Source organism: Tiliqua scincoides, chromosome 2, assembly GCF_035046505.1.
Source record: "Tiliqua scincoides isolate rTilSci1 chromosome 2, rTilSci1.hap2, whole genome shotgun sequence".
In the NCBI taxonomy this organism is placed as follows: domain Eukaryota; kingdom Metazoa; phylum Chordata; class Lepidosauria; order Squamata; family Scincidae; genus Tiliqua; species Tiliqua scincoides.
The window spans coordinates 197,282,578-197,305,613 of NC_089822.1; the positions used below are offsets into that span (position 1 = coordinate 197,282,578).

Below are 23,036 nucleotides of genomic sequence, written 5' to 3' on the forward strand. Positions count from 1 at the left end.
CTACCTTTCCCAATTTCTTCTCCTACCCTGCCTTTGTCTTGTTGTTCTCTAACCTCCCCATCCTCATCCCATAGGGATGAGGAGTCCCGAACCGGATGCCCCTCGGCTCCTGTCGGCCTTCCCCCAGGGATCAGTTTAAAAGCTGCTCTGCCACCTTTTTAATGTTATGTGCCAGCAGTCTGGTTCCATTCTGGTTCAAATGGAGCCCGTCCCTCTTGTACAGGCCCCGCTTGTCCCAAAACGTTCCCCAGTGCCTAACGAATCTAAACCCCTCCTCCCTACACCACCGTCTCATCCACGCATTGAGACCCCTGATCTCCGCCTGCCTAGCTGGCCCTGCGCGTGGAACAGGTAGCACTTCAGAGAACGCTACCTTTGAGGTCCTGGCTTTCAGCTTCCTGCCTAAAAGCCTAAATTTGGCCTCCAGGACCTCCCAGCTACACTTGCCCACGTCGTTGGTGCCGACATGCACCACAGCCGCTACCTCTCCCCCAGCACTGTCTACCAGCATATCATGCAGCTGTCTCCTCTCATAATGTATCAAAGGTAACCTAAGAGTTACAATGCAAGGCTAACAAGAAGTGGAAATACATGGTTTTATGCAAGGGCAGGAAGAATTCAGTACAGTGGGCATTTCTGAAAATTCAAAGTGAAGAGCCTGGTTTAAAGCAGATTTGCAGAGAACAAAGGACATGGCATATAAAATAGGTTATAATGGCATTACTTAAGAAAATTTATTCAACGAGCAGTCTGATTAAAGCCAGGCAACTTCACTTACAACAAAAAACATTAAGACAACAAATGTCCATCAGAGGATATGATGTCAAAGAGTTTCCTAACAGAGCAGAGTGAAACAGGAAAAAAAGTGTCAGAAATAAAACATGAGGAAGTATGGGGAGAAAGAGTATGTCTCTGGAAGTATTCTGGACTGATTTATGCCTTGGTGTTTTTATGAGCATGCAAATATGTTTAAAATGGAGTGGCTGTTCACTCAGATTATTGTACAGTCCTTTGAGCAGGGCATTAGGTAAATCTATGCTAAACAAGAAGATAACTGCTGGAATATGAATGTAATTGATGGAAGTTGGCTATCCCAGATGAGAACCTATTTGCTCAGGCCATGTTTTACAACAGCTCAATTCCCATTTAGCCAACTGGTACATTTTCTAAGTGCTAAAAAGCTGGAAGCTGCCAGTTTCTCATTACCTGTGCTCCTCACACATGAGGGGGGAAAAAGATCTAGTAGTAGATGCTTCTACAATTCTGAACTCACTTACTAGGTAGTGCCTTCTGAATGCATGCTTAAAATTGCATAGTAATAGCCTTAAAGCAACACAAACTTCTTAGAGATGGGAAGACTAAGAAATGCAGTTCTTGATATGGTTTCTTCAGTATAAAATAGGCATTATGTGCATGCACGGCTCTTGCCTATGCAGTCTTCAATAATCACATGAGATGGATGTATGGATGAAAGAACCACTTTATTTCTTCAACATACAGAAGAGGAAAAAGCTTGAGACCAGCAGCAGTTAAGCAGGGATAGAGAATAGTGCAGCGGCAGTTTGCTGAAGGGGCGTCAGACAATGGTCTGATCCTAGACATGTGATTCTTGGAGGCTATGAGCTTATCATAGTCAACCCCCTCAGGGGCAGAGGAAGCCAGACCACATAAACCTGCTGAAGCCAGTGAGCATTTGAGGTGGACCAAGCGATCTAGGCCAGGGACTACCCTACCAGCCCCTTACACTGGAGGGCAACTGAGGAGTGGGAGATGGTCCACGTCCTGCCTTTGCTAACCTCAGGGTGCACACCAGAAGCCCTCACCAACCTGCAAAAAAAGTGACAGAATTAGAAAGAAAAGAAAGAGGGGAAAAACCAACCCAATTTGGGTAGACCAAAAATACTGCCAAAAGCCACTTAAGCTGACAGAAACATTCCTATCTGGCCCCAAACAGTGACCAACAAGACCCAGACTGCAGAAACAGGAGAGTGGATGGGGGATCAGTAACTGGCTTGCAGCTCCCTGGCATACAGAATGGCTACCTAGGGATGGGCCGTCGGCTAGGTAAGCCTAGGCGCCGCCCCCACCCCCCAAGACCACCAATGAAACAAGGCTGGTGATTCTTGCATTAGGAGAGGCCAGCCAAATATGGTTGCCCATTAAGGCCTGACATTTGGTCATAATGAGATTTTACCAGTTGAGAAGAGCAGTTGCAGAAATTAGTGTGTGTCTGGAAAGAACATGTCAGTGTTGTGAATCTGAGCACAGGGAAAACCCACCCCCACACAGAACAGCACATACAGTATATTTCTTTTGTTTTTAAACTGATACAGGTTGAGTCTTGTTATTCACGAGAAATCTGTTCCTAGAACTCACATGGATGGCAAAAATAGCACTAAAGTAAATCCATTTCAAAAACAGTGTCCTTTTGCTCAGCAATTTAAAAACAGCCTTGCTGACTTTTTGTAATGCACACAGAGGCAATCAGTCTCCAGGGGCACAGAAAGGCTTTACTTCCTTCCTTTACAGATTCCTTCAGGGGCACAGAAAGGCAGGCATAATGCTTGACCCCTTCCTTTCCTGGGAGCCCAGCACAGGGAAAGAATGGAGGAGGTGATAATGATTGTGTTCTTTCATGTGCTCAGGAGGAAGGGAGGGGTTGCTTGCCTGAGAGCGAGGCTGTTCTATGTGCCTGGAGAGAGCACAATTATTGATGGATTCTCTCCCCCACTAACAGAGGCTATTGTTAAACATCTTTTTTCCTTTGATTTAAAGGGCCCTTCTCATTGCATTGAGATAAAACAAATGATGAAAAATCCGTGGATAATTAGGTTATACTTGTACTGTATCCCAAATCAAGCCTGTTATACAAGAGAACAGACTTGTTTCTTAGGTATATTAGTACAGTTTTTTTTCATAAACAGATACAGTCACCCCCGCATATCTGCAGGGGTTCCAATCTGGGTTTTCCTCATGTATATGGAAACCGCAGATACGGGAAACCTATATAAAGCACAATGCATGTCCCCCATGTCCTTCCACACCCATTACCTTTGTTTTCTTTATTATCTGTAGAAGCATGCATTTTCTTAACATAGGAACAGTTTCTTGCTTAACTGAGAAACACGACATGCAGGCAGTCAGTCTACATGCTAGATGGAGGAGAGATCTCACATCTGAAATGGTTTGTGGTGTCTAAAGAACATCACACACACATGCACATGTGTGCACACACATGCACAAAATTCTTGCTTCATCTTCTGCTTTCTCAAAGTCTTGTCCAATACAGCGTCTTGTCCACAGATTCCTTCAGATTTTTTGCTTTGCTCTCGTATTTAGTGTCGCTGTGAGGAAAATGGACTGCCAATAGTTATTTGGAGAATCAAGAAGAAAATTCTATTTGAACGAACAGCAGGGAGAGATGTGTGTTTATATGTGACTGTGATTTCTGAAACTTTCTGTGAGGACTGGGTCTAAAGCTTTACCATCTCATTTCAGATGCCTAGTCATTATTGTTCCAAGATATATTTGTTAGTGCCCTAAACAGTAAAAGACACCGTGAAGAATTTGCCAGCTGTTATTTCTGTTTGCACCATAGGGATTTTATGAGCCCACTGTAGAAGAAGAGCAATTACAAAGACATCCAAAAGAAAGAAGGATTGAAGCAGCTAACCAGGCTTTCTTGTTGCTTGAAACCAATAAATTGGTTTCATGGCTCTGCCGGAAGAGTTCTTGGCTATTAATCAGAACCTGGCGGTGGCTAGGAGTATTCAATTTTTTGTACATTACAAACATCCAGGCAGCCACAACAAATGGAAATGATGTACTTTTTGTTCTTGCTGTAAATTAAAATGCAGGATCAGTGGGGGGGGGGGGTTATATTGACTTTGTAGTGGGAAACTGAGGACATTAGAAATGACAGAAATTGTTAACAGTTCATCAGACTGTTAACACTGAATTTGGATGGCTGTCTTAAGTGGGTAAGAGATGGATGGAAATGTGGTGATCTTGCTCGGACCTTAACCTTTCCATTGAGAATGCCATTAAACAAGCTTATGTTTGTTTCTGGTTGATGTGGTCTGCTCTCAGTGTTAGTTGAAATCATTGTGCTTCAGGCCAAAAGCTAAGTGAGAAAAGCAGTGCTAATGAGGGAAAAAGAAGCCCACATTCAGAAATAAAACTAGGTAGGTATAGATAACCTCTCTAATGAAAAAAGCCAATGAGCTACTTGGGGGTGGATTAGATTTATTATATGCTAAGAGATGAGATGCACGGGTAGAAGATCAAGGCCATAATGTCCTCCAGTCATCTGTATTGTTATCCATATTATCTTGAGAGCGTTTTCCTCGTAGCAGTTACCTTCATGGAACCCACAAACTATTATTTTTAAATTATCTTCATCCTTAGTCTGGGGTATAGGATTTGCTGAGAGGAAAATAGCTACTTCTGTATGCATTCTGTCCCCCTTTCAGTTTTTCATTATCTCCAATCTCACAACACCAAGCACACAAATTGCTTTTGAAACACTGTTTTGTGGTTAAATGGTGGTAGGTTCTGAAGGGGAGAGCAGACATGAGAACCAGTGCTGTGTAGTGTCTTGGTATCTCTCCAGGGAGATTAGGATTCGGGTTCCAGCTCAGCCAGTCAGGCTGACTTGGGAATTCTGGTCCTGGCACTTTCTTGCAATTGCACCTCCATTACAGCATTGTTTGACTAAAAGGCAGAAAGAACAGTGTATGCCACTATTAGCTCCAGGAAAGAAGGGTAGTACAAAAATGCAGTAATTTGGGTGAACGTGGTATTACTAAGGTAGTATCCTGGCAGCGACATTAGGTCAAACTAGATGAACATGCAGATGTGTATGTTGACTTTTTAAAAATGGCACAGAGCAGCCATGTGAAACAGCCAAAAACCACAGCAGAGGGGGGTAGAGGGTCTTTAGCACTTGGCACGTGCTGCATTTCCAAGCCCATTCCAAGTCTTAGAACTTCAGCTAAAGCCCCACACCCCTCTTCTTGGATACATTTTTGAACATTCATGCTGCCTGTATGTAATTTCTTTTATAAACCTGAACTTCCATCCTTTTTTAAATTTTCAAAATAATAGCGTATGGCAGTGCTTCCCAAACTCCTACAAAGGAGTTGGGAGCACTGTGAGTGCAGGGGATGGGGGAAGGCAGCAACATGTTCCTGGGGATCATGTTGCTGCTGGGGATTTATTTCTGGCAGATAAAATTAGCAACAATGGTCATTGACCATTGCATACATCAGGGGTGTCAAACATAAGGCCCACAGGCCAAATGTGGCCCCCAGAAGTAATTTATCCTGCCCCCATTATAATTGGGTTCTCCCAGAATGATAACTGTGTTCTTTCATATCTTGAAAATATGAACAAGATTTGCATGTTTTCTCTTCTATCATTTGTAGCTAATGAGTTTTTGTATGAGAACAGAGTGCTTATTGCTGGCCATCATCTGCTTAATGATGTCATTTTTGGCCTTCAGCAGGCACCATGAATGCTAACTTTGGCCCTCTGTATGACACAAGCTTGACACCCCTGACTCAGCCTGTGTGGTGTCAAATATCACCTGAATGATACCTTCTAAAAACTTTCTTTAAAATTCTTATAACTTTAGGGCAGTAGTTTGGGCCACAGTAAGTGTGTGTGGGGGTGAGGGGAAGGTAGCACCTCGATCAGCTGGACTGCTCCTTTGAAGGAGTGCAGGGGCTTGCTGCCACTTACCACAGCCTCCTGGGGGTGTAGAGAGCCCCCATGCCAGCCTCCTTAGGGCTCCCCATGATGAGACCCTCAAAATTGCTTCCAGTATTTTTCCACTTCCAGTTTTGTATTTGCGAAACCAGAAGTGGTTGCCATTGCAATTTTTTACTGACTGCAGCATGGAGAGATCTGTGCAGGCCCCCTCCAGAGTATCACGGCGCTGCCTTCCCCTCTCCCCACCCCTTAAAGGGGCAGAGGCCAGAGCTCTCTGGCTGGGACATCGCAATGCCCCAGTTTGAGAACCGCTACTATAGGGCTTGCAATCCTTTTAGGGCTTGCAATTTAGGGCTTGCAATGTTCTTTCAGATACACCCTTCTCAAATCTCTCTTCCTTTTTGTTTGATACCATACCCTAAATTGTTGATCATATGGTATACTATAACATTTATCTAAATTGCTGGTCACACTGTATATTTGGATCAATCCTCCCCATAGAATATTTCCCAGAAATTAATATATTGAAATTTCTTTCAGGTGGCCATTTTTCCTGAGTAATATATTCAGCATAAGAACATAAGAGCAGCCCCACTGGATCAGGCCATAGGCCCATCTAGTCCACTTCCTGTATCTCCGAAGACCCTCCGGAGACGAGGGGAGCACAGTTCCCTCACCTCTGGAAGGTGCATAGGGGGCTCCCACATAAGAACAGCCTCACTGGATCAGGCCATAGGCCCATCTAGTCCAGCTTCCTGTATCTCACATCAGCCCATCAAATGCCCCAAGGAGCACACCAGATAATAAGAGATCTCATCCTGGTGCCCTCCCTTGCATCTGGCATTCTGACATAACCCATTTCTAAAATCAGGAGGTGGCACATACACATCATGGCTTGTACCCCGTAATGGATTTTTCCTCCAGAAACTTGTCCAATCCCCTTTTAAAGGCGCCAGGCCAGTCGCCATCACCACATCCTGTGGCAAGGAGTTCCACAGACCGACCACACGCTGAGTAAAGAAATATTTTCTTTTGTCTGTTCTAACTCTCCCAACACTCAATGTTAGTGGATGTCCCCTGGTTCTGGTGTTATGTGAGAGTGTAAAGAACATCTCTCTATCCTGTCTGTCCATCCCCTGCATAATTTTGTATGTCTCATGTTGTGAGCATGGTGTGGATCTGAAGGTATTGGAAATCTGTATTGCAAGATAAATGCTTTTAACTGCATAGACTTGCGCACGGGGATAGTGATCCAGCTCTAGTTGCATGCAAAGGTCATATGCCACAACAAGCTGCTCAGGACAGTTGTAGACAGGTGTAGATTTCCACATGCATCCAAGAAGTTTTGTGAGCATTAAATACTGGGAACAGCTTTGAATATTTTTTTAAAACAACTTTTTGATTTAAAATTAGTAAATACTAAAGTGCTTACAATTCTCTCTTATGCTCCAAAAGCATGAGAAATTTACAATTAAATGGATTCTCCTGATTAATGTCTTCCCTCACTTTAAAGGCCACTTACAGGGCCTCTGAGAGGAATTTCATCAGGGGGTACAAAGTTTTGGGCCCATTGCCAAAAGGGGAGGGGGCAATGGAAATAGGCAGAACGGGAGGCAATATAGGGCAGAGGGAAGGTGCTGACCGTCCTCTGTGTTTAGAGCCCAGGTCTATCAGGCTTCTTGATGCAGAGCACAGGTCTACCCAACCATGCGGCATTGGTAGCTAGGTACAGTAATATGGAAAACCAAACACACACTAAGAGTGCATTCCCAACCCCTCATGTCAGTGCTTTCCAGCACTGGCATAGCAGTTCCAAAGGGACATGTGCTTCATCCTGCAGTTGGGTATCACTCACGGAGGCCTCCTCAAAGTAAGAGAATGTTTGTTCCCTTACCTTGGAGCTGCATTGCCCTTATGTCAGTGCTGGAAAGTACTGACATAAGGGGTTAGGATTGCGCCCTGAGGGCCCAATCCTATCCAACTTTTCAGCACCGGTGCAGCCAATTGAGCTTACTTTTCTAGTAACTGGACTTTGGCCTTATTTGGTAGCAAGGGGAGAACAAGTTTAAAAAGATAAAATTTGAAGAGGACAAGAGGTGAATTAAAGCCGTTTTCTTTATCAGTATGCATGGCAGATATAAAATAATCTTTATCTTTATCTGCATCAGCTGCGCAGGTTGTGTGTGTGTGTGTGTGTGTGTGTGTGTGTGTGTGTGTGTGTGTGTGTGTTGCAGTGGTAGGGGAACCAGCTTCTGTGTTTGGATCTTCTTTGCTAGATTGGGTGATAAGGTTTTCTGATTCAATGAATGTGACTTTCTTCTAAAAATTGTGCCTATTCTGCTTTATCGAAAGTTTTTTACCCAAATGAGTATTCAATCCTGAATGGAATGTTTCTGGCTAATTGCAGCATTAATTTGTTGAGGAACAGCTGTAGTTGTATGTTGTGGGACAAGAAAACATACCCAATGCATCTGTTTAAAGTTATCCAAACGCTTTTGCCCTATTTGAACCTTTATTTGAAAGCTGTATTCATTTTAATTGTGAATTTTGCTATTTTGAAGTTGCTAGCCAGTTGGTTAATTTCTGTTTTGATCTTTTATCCTGTTCTTCTAACAAGTGCCAGGTTGTCTGTTTTGCAAGCCCATTACCAATTGCCATACAGAAAACTATTCATTAGTACTAGCTCATGTTTCCATATGGCACACATTAATCACTATTTAGCTATATAAACAAGATCTTCCATTCTGTTCTTGATAGGGTTTCACAGATTACAGGGAACAAAGGGTATCATTTTAGTAAGTTACACCAGCATATGTGACTCTGCTAAAAGTAAGTGGCAAAAAACTCTGTTCTTTTCAGAATCTGATCCTAGTTGAAGGATTTCTCTGATGAAAAGGGGGTTTAAAGTACTGAGGAATTAGTGCTCTTGTATCTATTACCTTGTTTTGGGTTCATTGTTTAAAGAGTCTTCAGTTTGAAACAGCATGTGTTTGGTAGTTATTCTGGGACTGAAAATTTTCAAAGGGCTTAATAGCACCAATAAAAAGAAAATTAAAAGTCTGAAATAATGTAAGTTTGTATATAGATTGTGCATGAAGGCCTTTGTTAAGGAAGCCCTGAGTCTGCTTTCAACCTAGTTTTCCATCCTCGTTTTTTATTGTACTTTTAATCATGTTTGCACGGTCAGTTTACTGCTAGGTATTTCCCTACATATTTTGCAATATGCAGTATTTGCACAATGAATTGATGTACAGTAATCAGTTAACCCATTTCTGCCCAGCACATAGGTGTATACATTTGATGCCTGTTGCATATATGCAACGCCTTTATGAACAGAAATAATTGCCTTAGAAAGAATGCCAATTTCATTTTCTTTAGTGTTTATATTCTAATAGCCAATATAAGGAGCACATGGTGGCCATTCTGACCATGGAGGTAAAGCAAAACAGATTATTTCTGACTTAATCACCAAATTACATTAGAGAAGCAAGCCTCTTCTTGTGGGACAAGACTGTGTTACAGAACAATCCTATGGATACCTACTCAGAATTAGTCCCACTGTGTTCCTGGGATTTGTTGTTGTTTCAGACCTTTGGTAGATAGGCCTGTGAATTCACCTGGAGCTATTTATAGAGCTTGTGACTCAAAACTAGTTCTGTTCCAGGTCTGGGGGATTTTATATGGTTTATAATGAGGGTTGGAATCCTATAATTAGAAGGCAGCTCAGCCACCCAACCACCATTGAATTATGTAACTATGATCCTATGGAGAAAGAGTCAATCAGGGAAATGGTGTTCTGCTTTAAATACATTAAAGACACATTTGCAGTTGAAGAAAAGCTGGAAATGTTTCCAGCCTTAATCCACTGCCTTAAAAAAACTATTCTGACTGATCTTTTGATTATGTGATTGGACTTCTTGTTTAATTTAAAAATTTTTATTGTAATGAAGTGTTTGTTTTCTGCTAGTTTTGGTAACTTGATCACACTTTTGTTTAAAAAAAAGGTTTTTTATTTTGTGGTTTTATGCTTTCTACTTTGGCTACAATTTTGAGGGGAAAAGTAGGTTATGTGGTCATTTATTCCAGACATAAAAAGTTAGTAAAAAGGGGTTGAAAAATGAAAAGAGGACATGTCCTGGAAAAAAAGTACATCTGGCCACTCTAAGAGAAGGGAATTTATCAGGTGCAGCTTGTAAGATGACAAGCTACATCTGCTGAAATTTCCTCTTCAGCAAATGGTCTAGACCAGGGGTGCTCAATAGGTGGATCGCGATCTACTGGTAGATCGCGAGGCAAAATGAGTAGATCGCGGAGTGCCGAACCCCCCTTCAGGTGCCCCTGGGAGGAAACGCCGGGAGTAAGGCCCATTGTACTCAATGGGGCTTACTCCCTGGTAAGTGTGGCTAGGATTGCAGCCTCACAGCCTAATCCTAGGCATCTCTACTCAGGAGTAAGTCCTGTTATACTCAGTGGGGCTCAAGGTACACCAACATACATTGTACACATAAATGTTATATGTTATGATGGCGCGAACATTGTAAACAAAACTCTGGTAGATCTCCAGGCCTTGCTGGGTTTCAAAGTAGCTCTCGAGCCAAAAAAGTGTGAGCACCCCTGGTCTAGACCAGTGTTTCTCAAACTGTGGGTTGAGACTGACTAGGTGGGTCACAAGCCAATTTCAGGTGTGTCACTTTAAAATTTACCACTGCATCACTGGCAAGGACCCTTGTATGAGACCATGGAGAGCTGCTGCCAGAGGGGAGTAGTGGGATAATTGGACCAACAGTCTCACTAGACAGAACTGCGTAAGGCAGATTCATATATCTAGCAGATCCCTTGCCCTTGTGGCCTTGCTTTAAAGTTTTTCCATTTTCTTTTCTCAGTTTCTCACATGCAGGAGGCTGTCAGGAGAACATTTCAGGAGTTATGCTTTAATATGCAAAACAAGTTGTTACCCATTTTAAGCGCAGCCACAGAAGTCTTCTTGTTGAGACCCTAAAGATTAAACAGAAAAGTCATGAGCTGCAGAGAAATGCTGACAACAGAACTGAAAGAACAGATCCTAATGATTGCAAATAATTTTTACCCACCAGGTAAAGTGATTAGTGTGTTCTAGAAGCAACATGTGTCAAAAAAATCAAATGAATGTCAAGTGGTGAGGAAGGGGAAAATCCCATGATTCTCAAGTTCTTATCTAATAAAAACTGCAATTTTTTGCCTGCATGAGCTAGGGATGTTTGGGAGTTGTTATGAATTTTGAAAGAATGCTGAGTTTTTGATCTTGTCAGAACTGAAAGTACTTTATAAATGTCAGAGTTGGGTAGTGAAAATCTGGGACACTGCTTTGCTGCTTAGCTTGTGAGAGATCAGTTAATAAGGCCACAGGAGAACAGACTGCTGAGCTACATAGTGTTTTGGGCCTGACTCAGATGAGTGTACACTTTCCAGCTCCGTTTATAGAAAATTTCACCATGAAACTGCAAATAAACCATCAGCCATATTGATTCTGTGCTGCTTCTATTTTTAGGGAAAAAAGGTATTGTTTACTATGCATACTGCTTGCTCTGAGGCTCATTTAAATGAATATTTCAAAGGGATCACCCTGCACATGCCCAATCTCATCTGATCTCGGAAGCTAAGCAGGATCAGGCCTGGTTAATACTTGGATGGGAGACTGAGTGGGAATACCGGGTGCTGTAGGCTTATACCATAGTCTTTCGAGACTGAAGGTTGCCAACCATCTCTCAAAGGGGTCTTATTGCAGAGACTGCATCTGGGAATATATGTAAGGAACAGATTGTTATTAATGGAATGGCTGGTGCTGCTATACACAAGCACCTTTAAGACAGATTAAGAAGGAACATTTTTTTAATGGGTGCTGACATTATTATTAAAAGTTACCATTTTCTTGAGACTTGCATAAAGTGGAATTCAAAGGATATATGTATTTGTATAATGCTTTCTAAGTATATTTATTAGTATATATTTCACATGTTTTTCTTGATATTGTCTTTACAACAACCCTGTGAAGAAAGTATTATTGTCCCCAAATTGCACCTGGGGATCGAGGCTGAGGAGTGACTTGCCTTAAGCCACCTATTAATTTCATGGCTGAGCTGAGATCATCTGGGTAAGGCTTGATCCATGCTTTAGTCTCTTAGGGCACAATCCTAACCAGGTCTAACTCAGGAGTAAGTCCTATTTTGTTCAATGGGGTTTACTCTTAGGAAAGTGTGGTTAGGATTGCAGCCTTAGTTGCTATACTATAGCAGTCTCTAATTTTACAAGTTGGTATTCCAAAAACTGCACAGCCTTCCTTGGAGTTGTTCCTAGGGTTATGAAGTCCTCTGAGTTATCTTCTGATTTTTACACATAAAGAACCCTCATTGCTTTCTCAGCTCACCTCATCTCCAGTGCATGGAATGCTTCTTGTAACCCCATGAAACTTCCCTTACCTGTAGTTACTGTCAAAATGAGGCGGAAGAGTTTAGGAATAACCACAGGCTATTTTCCATATCTTTGAACTGCCTCAGTTTCATAGTTATCCTTTGATTGTGCATGAACATATGAAATCAAGCAGGCATTGTTAGAGGTAAGCAGCTGCATAGACAAGAAAAGCAGTACTGGATTATCAAAACTAATGCCAAAAAGGAGTCCAGACCACACTTATACAGCGAATTAGCTCCATAAGAATAAATTTCCAGTTTCCCCCTTCCAGAAATTCAGAGCAATTCACAAGGGATTTCTTGCAGCACTTTATGCATTTCTCCTTTTAAGCAATTTTTCAAAATCAATTTAACAAGACCAAAAATGCTATTATAGCTAATTTTATCAACTGTCACTCACTTGTCCAAATGACTGATTTTAATATGTATTTTGGCTTCAGAAGCCTTACTCTGAGGGTGTTTTGCAAGGGTAATGTCTTTCATCTGCTTTGGTGGCTCCATGAATTACTGGATGGGCTTTGTCAGACATCTGTAGGACAACCAAAAAGTTAAAGTTATGCTTATACTCTTAAGTATACTTTTTATGGACATTTTAAAATTAGAGCCAGTGGATACAAAGTTGGGTCCTTAACAGGATACAGTTGAAGAACATACCACTAAAGACTGAAACAAAACCAAGTGAATTCTGTTCAAGCTTATTAACCTTAAGATGCAAAAGGATGAAAAAAAACCAAATCTTACGCACACGCTCTGTGTGTGTGTGTGTGTGTGTGTGTGTGTGTGTGTGTGTGTGTGTGTGTGTGTGTGTGTGTGTGAGAGAGAGAGAGAGAGAGAGAGAGAATGAACAACATAAAAGATTGAAAAGGTACAGAGATTAAGCAGCAGGACAGTGGTGTACCTGGGGGGGGGCAATGGGGCAAATGCTCTGGGCACCAGACTTGGGCTGACAGTGCCGCTCCCCCATCACCACCGGTTTTGTCAGCACAAACTGAAGTGCTCTTACAGCAGTTCTGCACCTATCAGAGGGCCGTGCTTTTCTCCTCTCCTTTCTTTAAACAGGAAGAGAGGAGGGCGGCCCTCAGATTAATAGGGAACCATGCCGACAGTGGCAGCACTCCTGCAGCCACTGTCTTTAAAGGGGAGGAGAAGAGGGTGGTCCTCAGAATGGCTGGGTTGCCGGCGGGAAATGGTGCTCACGCCCTCTGATTTTGGAGGAGGAGTTTTGGAGGAGCTTCTAGCTCCAGTGGAGCTTTTTGCGCAGCTGCTAAGCGGTGCAAAAGGCTCCATCAGAACTTTTGAGCAGGAAGTGAGCACCACTTCCAAGAGGTGGGTGGCGCTTGCCTCCTAGGCACCACTGGAAGGGCTACCTCCTTGCACTCCTCTTTTTATTAAAGTAGGAAAGGAGGAGGAAGTGCAGAAGTTATTGCGGTGACAATGGAGGGGTGGCCCCTTCTGGGAAATGGAGGGGGCAGCCCCTTGCAGGAAAATTGCCAGGACCGCCACTACAGCAGGATACAATAACTAAAATCGGTCTGTCATTAAACTACTAAAAGCAGCATATTCAATCACTTAAAAGCTAGATGGCTTTATAGTTCATTTAAAACAGTCACTGTGGTAGCCTGACATATCTCCTCAGGGAGGGAATTCCACAATTCCTCAGTGCCACCATCAAGAAAGGCTCTTATCTGTGGTACCTGCCAACCTAATTTGAGTAAGTGCTAGGCCAAAGAGTAGGGGTTAAAGCCCACTGCTTGCTTTATTCTTCCTTGCTTTCTTGTTTCGCTTCCAGTTCTCTGCCTTTTTAAAAGGCAAGAGAGCGGGAGAAGGAGCAACCGTGTCTGCCACTTCTAGCAGTTAAGGTGGGAAGCTACAGCTGGCTGAGGTATGGTGAGGCAGGCAGTCTAAGGACCCAATAAACTGCAGCAAACCGCTGCCTGAGGTGATTGCCTCATCATTTGTAAGCGAATGTGCCTTTCGGGTTTGAAGACAAGGGACTTGCTTTGTTGCATTTGTGAGGAGCATCTCACAAATAAGAGTAATACTTATTACCCACCTAGTTGAATTCCACAGTGGTTCAGATTCTTGTATCCTTGTTCTGTTATTCTGAAATCATAGAGGTAGACCTATAGGAACAATTTTCTGTCTTGCTGCGGGTGTGTAGCTTTCTTATGTGCTTCTTGACTAGGGACTTGCAGCCCATATTTTGGCTGGCAAATTCCAACACACACAATGCTCCTGCAGGTCACCTAATCAACAGACTGAGAGAATCTATTTTTTTTTCTCCTGTGTCTCTCTCCCTTATACAACATCGACCTTGATGCAACATGTTTCTGCCTCCCGTGTTTTTCTCTTTTCTTCCACTTTTCCCTATGCCTCCTGCTTATATTTAACTTGTCACATTGAGTTCAGTAGGATTTTCTCTCATGTAACTGTGCCTTTGCTTCATAGCCTTGCTAACTACGTGGAAATATGAACTCCTTTTATGCTCAGCCAGTCCCACCAAACGTAGTACTGTACTGTCTCCTTCAACTGCAAGATTTCAAAAGTTTCAGGCTGCAGTCCTTCCAGCCTTCTTCCTGAGGCCAGGAATCTGGCAACCAGCATCCACTTGATTTGCCTCCAGTCCCCATTGCAGTCACTGACATCTCCCTGAACATCTTCCTTATCGCAACATTGGCAAAGTACCATCTATTAGCAAGCTAACCCCCACTTAGTACCCTCCCACCTTTGCTTTAGAAAGATCCCTACAGTGCCACCCCCCATGCTGTTGGTCTCAAATGATGTCTCCTTCCTTTCCCAGAATGAAACTCAAAAATACACTTCTTCCTGATTTACCACAGTTGCTCACCTATCACAGCACCTTATAGTCACATGCGTGGCACTCTGTCCAGGAAGAGGAAAAGAAAGCTCTGCTACAGCCTCCCCACCCAGTCTTTTCCTCCACAGTTGTAGTTATCTTTGTGAAGGAGGATTTTGTCATTTGCTCTAGCATCCTCCATATTAAGAGTAACTGCTGTGAACTGAATGACAAATGTGACTTCAAAGACAGCCACAGCTGCTTAGGGCCTGAAAGATTTATGGGGAGCAAGTGAAGTGGTCACTCCCTCCTGAAGTGGGTACTGGTTGCAATTCAATGCTAGTTATATTGAAATAATTCATGGGGCTTATCTAATAGCTTAGGTACCTAAAACAAAGGTGCTCAGTAGTGGTATGAGGGGTTAGCCACGGCCTACCTTTCTGAACTGACCCTTGAACCTTTGGTACTGATGGAAGTGATAGCACCCAGTATACCATCAAAGGGGCAAAGGAGCCCATGGGAGATCCAGTGCAAGGTTTTGCCCCAAGGCCACTAGCAAGCTAGCACCAGTCATGAATGTCCTGTACAAGCATTAAACCATTTCTGCCCAGCTTACAGGTGTACGCATTTGGTCCCTGTTGCAAATATGCAACTCTGGGCAAAAATGGCTTAAAATGAATGACAAAGGACGCAATCCTAACCAACTTTCAAGCACTGGCATAGCTGTGCCAGGGGAGCATATGCTGCATCCTGTAGTTGGGGAGGCAGTCATGGAGGCCTCCTCAAAGTAAGGCAATGTTTGTTCCCTTACCTCGGAGTTGCATTGCCTTTATGTCAGTGCTGGAAAGTTGGTTAGGATTGCGGCCAAAGTCTGCCGCAATCAACAATCTGCTGATTCATGCACTGTTTGATGCGAAATGTCCTGATCACAAATATAATGCAATATAAAATGATATCCTGACACAGAATGTGTATTTGATTGGACAGCAGAGCATTGAGGGCCGCAAAAATGAATAAATGCAGATGAGAAGATCATAAAACACGAAACAGTTCTGAAGGGGCATTACTGTGCTGCAGAAGTTTAGCTACAGCAGGCCCTAAACTTTTCTGCTTGACATTGCACTGTGTGCAATCAATGAACTTAGAGCATCTTTAATTCTCCCACAGCTGTTTCACAGCCTCCCTGATTATTTTGGACAAGTCATTTTGTTTTCTCTGCCTCTGTGTAAGCACTTCATTACTTCAAGGGGATGTTGCGAGGATGCATTAAAGTATTTGTGGCATCAGATACTATGTTAATGGGTCTATATAACTATGTGAGAGAAAGGACTTGGTGAATGAGTTAGTGGAACCCATGCTAAGAATAAAACATCAGCCTCAGACTATTTACTCTTCCTGCTTCATGCCTCTATAAAAGCAAGCAACATTCTACACTCCCAGGAACAAATAAACAAATCCTGTGTTATCAGAAATGTTTCCCCTCTACATAAAGGGAACGAGACGCAATGGGTTAGAATTAAATGATGCGAGTGAGTGTGCAGAGAGGACAGAAATGGTTTCACTGGGGAAAGTAATGCCACCCTAATCATTGGGTATGCTCTGTCCATGAACTACCATTTCACACGTTGCATTTCCCCAGTCAAGCAAGTACATGTACTCAGAGAAGGTTTTGACTGAATAATTTTGTATTTTATGTATTTTATGAACCTTGAGATGATGTGAGAAAAATGGCTGCTGGACCATTTATTGATTTGATGCTTAGAGTCTGGGAGGTTGAGTTTTGTTTCTGCCTGTTGCCCACTTCTTGCAGGTCTGGTGCCTAAAATGCTTATGCTTTTGCACAGGTGTTCAAATATTTTTTCCAGCCTTGTACTTGGCTGACTGATTTGTTTATCATTTTAAGGAAATTAATTATATATTTAATCTATAATTCAGAATAATTTGTCAAAAGTGCCAAGCAGCTGTAAACAGCTCAGGACGGACAAACTATAAGCCTTCTGATCTGTATGCTTGTGCCTCCTATAGGGAGCTACTTGAATCTGTGGGGCAGGATAAAAAAGAGGCAATATTGTGCTTCAGCTACTAGCAGGGCTGTGTGTGTACACAAATATACCTACCTCCTGAGTGGTAGCTCTGATCAGGCTGCGAGTACTTCCAGGTTCATATTTGCCTGGACAAACATAGACTCTGATTTTGGCTCTGTGGTTCCTTACTCTTAAGAACATAAGAACATAACATAAGAACAGCCCCACTGGATCAGGCCATAGGCCCATCTCACAGTGGCCCACCAAATGCCCCAGGGAGCACACCAGATAAATTTATAAATTTATTTAGCGCACCAGTCTTATTTATGGTATGTCTGTCTCTCATCCTGTTTGTTCCTCTTCCTTCTCCTTGTTCATTTCTCTTCAAGTCTGCCAGTGCCAGGCTCTGTATTCTCCTGCTTGCTCTTTTTCTTTGGTTCTTTCCCATCCTTATTCCAGCTCTTCAATTGGATTTCACAACTCAAATCCTGGCACGCAATTAATTTTGCTTCTATATTGACCCTTTGGTGGTGGGACTGCCCCAAAACTCCACTATGACATCGTTCTCAGTCTTCCCTGGGCTTGCACCTTCAGCTCTCTACCTTGTTTGGCTATTTACAGCCTAGCACTGACAAGCTGGGGCCAAACGGGTGCTTCATAGATCTGTGTCCAAAGTTCATTGCCACTTTCAGTGAAGTGCTTTCTGCCCATGCTGCCAGAACTCCATAGATTCTTAAGAGTAAAACAAAAATTTTACACAACTGGTTCTTAAAGAACATCCTGGGCCACAGACAAATTGATTGCACCCAGACTGCACCCTGAGAAGTTTTAGTATGAGCTTATTTGACCCCTTCCAGTATGCAAAATGACCAAAATAAACATGTGTTTTACTGACATCTGCATGTAGCACCTCTGACTACACACACACGCACACACATGCACGCACGCACGCACACACACACACACAACCCTATTTGTGTAAGAAATCTATTTACTGCTGAGTTCACCTCGTAAAGCCTTTCAAGTGGCTCTCAGATAATGACTATAAACAGAACCCTTGAAAACTGGAACATTCTCCTATGCTAATGAAACATAAAGGTGAGGTTTTAGTATTGTGATGAGGTCGACTTTCACACAAGCAAGCCCCCCTCCATGAGTATTCTAAGTTGGTGTGCTGCCATAAGAGGCTGGATGTTTGAAGCAGCTCTATTTCTTATAGTGCTAAGACTTTATGCCAAGATTTCTGGGACGTCCTTGAGGTTGTGTAGTTATGCTTCTCAGCTTGGAAACTGGGTCCCTCATAGTGCTATCCTTCCTCGTGTGGCAGAGACAATCTGTTATAGGACTTTTTCTGATTCCACTGTGAAGAATTCTCCAGATAAATTCTCCTCACTGTTGGCCTCAGGTATTAACCTTCTGTTAAAGTAAGAAAGGTGTCTGTGTTCACCTTCCTACCCCTGAACAGTCACATTTTTTCATGAGCATATTTTTGTGTAAAATAAAATCAATACATTGAAATAAATACAGGCTCATGCATTTCTGTCTTGAAGGCTGGCAGGTTTTCAGATACTTCATTTTTTCAGATGCTTCACACATATTGTAGCTGTCAGTGTGATTTAGGGCTTTTGGAAAGAGAGTTTCCTGTTTTATTTGTTATTTGCTTAGCAAAGCTTTGACTTTATGGATATGAATTTCAGGACTTTTTGTCAGCCAGTGAACCATTTCTCTTCAGGATTTCAATCTGTTTAGTCAGAGATACAGTAGCACACCTTGGATGTTCACTTGATTTGTGTATTTTAACCTTAATCCTTTCAGATAGCGATTCCAAAGAGAACTTTCATGCAGTTTTTTTTCTCAGAGAGGATGGAGAATGCCATCACACTTACTGATCAATTATATAGTAGTAGTGAAGAATATTGCAAAACTTATTATTAGTAAGAAGATTGGCTCCAGTGGCATACCTGGGGGGCAAGGGGGATAAATACCCTGGGCACCAGGCTGGAGAGGGGCGGTATCGCCAGCCTGGGCACCAGGTTGGGGGGCGGCCTTGTGAAGGCCTCAGAGGGCCAAAACAACCACTTCTGGTTTCCTGGAGGAAACTGGAAATGATTTTTTAGGCCCTTACTTAGAACACCTTCTGAGGACCAGGGAAGCTTCAGAATGCCTTCTAATGGCTTTAATGCACTTTCTTCTGTGAAACCAGAAGTGGTTTTTTTGACTCTCTGAGGCCTTTACAAGGCCTTTGGATGGTTAGGGAGGCGGTGCACTGTCTCCCTGGGTCTCCGAAAAGGAGGCAGGGGGTAGCATCTCGCTGATGTGGAGTACAGCAGCTCAGCATGGGGTGGCAGCAGCCTGCGGTTTTGGCCCCAGGTGCTACCACAGCCAGGATCGCCACTGTTTGGCACTAATGGTTTATTTGGTTTTGATTCACCTTCTGAAATTATATACTATTTCTGCATTTGAATGTTTTATATTATGGAACAAGTTTCTTCTGCTCAATACAGACTTTGGGGGGCTTCCTTTTTATTCCTCATAGATTGCTTTAGTATAAAATTCAATCCAAACATGTTTTGTAAAGGTGGTATATTTGTACAAATGATCTTGCAATGATTTTGATGTACTCCATCAGTGCATCCACTTTGCATAAGCTACACGGTGCTACAAATAAAAATAATCACCAAGATTTTAGATCTCAAATTAAATGAATGACAATTTTATATGCATGTCCAGGAATTGACTTGATTGTTGTTGGTAAGTGAAAGAAGCTAGTAGTTTTTCTATGTAATTACAGTTTATGGTTTAATTGGTGTATATATATGCATGTGCTTGTATTCATGTAGGCACGCATCCTCATGTGTGAATGCATGGTTGTATTTGGTTAAGTGACTAAAGGCCCAATCCTATCCAATTTTCCAGCGCCGGTGCAGCTGTGCCAATGGGGCGTGCACTGCATCCTGTGGTGGGGAGGCAGCCACAGAGGCCTCCCCAAGGTATGGGAACATTTGTTCCCTTGTCTCAGGGCTGCATTATGGTTGCACTGGTGCTAGAATGTTGGATAGGATTGGGCCCTAGAAGTCTAATAAGCCCCGGACTGTGTCCTCAACAATTGAATTCATCAACATCTCAGCCAATGAGTGATAAAGGCCATCTGTGCTAATTCAGATATGTTTTGAACCAAACCTTTCCCTCCCATGTTAATTTTCACATGTACAGAAATTTTGTTTGTGATGGTGGGGTACTTTCTAAAATGGAATCCCCATGAGTATTCTGAGATGGTGCCATTCTGTGAGAGGCTGTATATTTAAATTTATATTATTTAATGTGTACTTGTACATGTATCATATACCAATATAAATAAAGATAGAAACAAATATTATATGTTTTGTTCTCAGGAATATACTAATTAAGCAAAAGACTATACAAAACTTGCATTGTGTGTTCTGAAAAGAATGCAGTTTATTGTCTGCTGGGACGTTTTCACTAGGAAAATGTTAATACTGCCAGCATGGTTTGACCTGAATGTATCAGAAGGGCGAATGAAAAAAAGAAATATTCTCATTAATTCATCCTATTGTCATAATAGAGAAGCAAACATTTATAGTTTTAACTCCCTAAAGAGCTTTATAGTTGGCTGGGCCAGCACGGAGGCCCACGGCCAGCTTCCGTGAGCAAAATCCATACCCTATACTAGCTCAACAGGGTAAGTTTGCACTGGGTGGCACAGGGCGTGGAAGAGGGTGGTGGAAGGGCATTCCTGGAGTAGAGTGTTTTGTGGTGGGAAGAGGGTAGAACAGGAGGTGGATCAGGCCTAGGAAAGGGCGGGATTGGCTGTGGCAATGCACACTATATCTTAGCCCCCACTCCTGGGCCTGACATCCTTACACAGGTTGCTTAGATTTGTGCCAGCCTAATAGCTGGCACAGATCTGAGAAGCTCCATAGGGCAGATTTGGGCTTAACCCCTTATCCCATAGTGTCCTCCAGCCTGCACCTAACCTGTGCTGGATACAGCGCAACCCCAATGTGTCCTGTCTATTCCAGCACAGGTTAGTATTGGGCTGCTTGAGGACTAAAAACGTCAATTGGTATAACACTAACTTTTGGATAGTGAAGGTTTGGCTAACCTCTATGTTCAGAGCCATGCATTGACAGGATGTTTTCCTGTAAAACACTGTTATGTGCCCCACCCCAAGCCGGGAAGTTCTAGGAGCAGTGCTTTGGGTCAGTTCACTGGAGACTTATGGCATCTTTGTAGTATTTGCTTTAGTTACAAAACTACAAGCAAAGTGTTGTCCTCCACTTAGAGGCATTCCTTCAAGGCAGATGATACCCCAGAGAGCAACTTGGCCAGTTCTCCAAAGGCTGCACCCTCAAATCCAGCTTGCTCCAACTAGGAACTATCATCTCTCTTGCTGCTCATTCCAGTCTAAAATTGCTTTTTCTGACAGGTTCAGACTGCCAGACACCAGTCTTAGATTCTCTACTCCTGCAGCTAAATTGCCCATTTAAGAAATATCCATAGCTTTTAAAGAACCCGAAGTCTTTTTGCAATATCCCCGTCTCCATCTGGAGTCACTTTAGGCAAAAAATATTAAACTGATAGACACATTCAAGGTAATCAACAGGCCAAACCACTGATAAAACTTGGAAATTTAACCATATAGGTATGCAGTATTAGGGAACTTAGTAAACTAAACAACATATTCTGAAAACAGGCTTATAAAAAACTTTACAACTGAAGGAAGGCCCCAGAAAATGTGTTGAAATGATTGCTCTCTTTTTCTTATCAGTGTTGCTTGCGTGGTACTAGCAGACTATAGTGGTGGGGAAAACAAGAAGATTTGCAAGAATGAATATAGGCTGTGCCCAGAGGCCAAAGGAGGCATCAAGGCATATTTCTGGCACTGTCATGATGTAGGCAGACATTTCACATTTCTAAAAGAGCTTCTGCTTTCACAATAAATGGCAATGAAATGAAGTAATTAAAAGTCAGATTCTGACAGCCACTCTTTAAACACACTGTAATCAAACAACATAAGGAGAACACATTGCATTTTGCATCTTACTTTCCTCCACCCCCCTTTTTGAAGAAATGCATTATTTTGCTCGGCACTGCCTTGTGATCTGTGAATGCTTCTGTATGAGGCTGGTGCTAAAAACCAGTTTTCAATTTGTACCTGCACTCGCACTTAGCACCGCAGCAGTACTTGAAGCTGTTTGACAACTGTTTGCATGTGTACATGGTACAGCAAATCCTCATTTAAAATTGTTTCATTCAACATTTGTTTCATTTTAAAGTTGGTCAGCGGTTCTCTGACTTTTGACCTCTGTGCTGGGTTACCAGACATCCTCTTTTTCCAGGACATGTCTTCTTTTTTTAGTCTTGTGACCTGGAAAACAAATGTCCTCCTTTTCCCTGTGAGTGGGCCCCTGCAGGCAGTGCATAGCCTTCTTGTAATTAACAAATTCTATATAACACAGTTTCAAATTTAATAATTTGAAAGTAATTATTCTTTATAAGTAATATAGTTTTTAAATTAACCACATGAAATCAATATATGAGTGTTCCGGGGTTGTGCTTCCAGGTTGCGCAAGTCCATATCTCACTTCCTTGGCTTTATTGTGCCCCAGAATGCCTTGCACAAAGCATTCTGGGGTGCAACAATGCTTTGCAGCATGAGAGGAAAGCTCTCAGCAAGCCCACCACTTGACCGAGTGTTATTAAACCCATTATTAGTCTTTGCTTGAAGTTGCAGTTTCAAAGAACCTATCAGCAATTTAAAGTCAGGACTTGCTGTATGTTTAAGAAAGATAGGTTATATTTTTACAGTAATTTATTTTACCAATGATTGCCAAGACCAGTTCTCTGTAATTCTTGTTGATCAACCAGGTAATCTGGTTGGGAGTTCGAGAACCAGGGCAATTCTTTGTGGGAGTGGGGTGAAACATTCCCCAGGATTATGCCGTTGTGAGGGCTATTTTTAAATTAACTTACTTGCTGCCAGGGTGCAGGGACTCCACGGAGCCTTCTGCAGGGCACCCCATGGCTTGTGGAATG

General features: G+C 42.5%; 1 long non-coding RNA gene across 4 annotated transcripts in view; it reads right to left on the bottom strand.

Moving 5' to 3' along the window:
- Positions 1 to 1,518: 1,518 nt before the first annotated feature.
- LOC136639777 (uncharacterized) overlaps positions 1,519 to 23,036 on the bottom strand; it is a 75,771-nt gene continuing 54,253 nt past the window's right edge. For 2 of the 4 annotated variants that reach the window (XR_010793724.1, XR_010793723.1), the window contains exons 4-6: positions 10,668 to 10,707; positions 3,236 to 3,344; positions 1,519 to 1,827 (exon numbers count right to left, since the gene is read on the bottom strand). This is a non-coding gene — a long non-coding RNA (uncharacterized lncRNA). The remainder of the gene's footprint in view (positions 1,828 to 3,235; positions 3,345 to 10,667; positions 10,708 to 23,036) is intronic. The other 2 variants (XR_010793726.1, XR_010793725.1) reach the window with 1 other exon arrangement.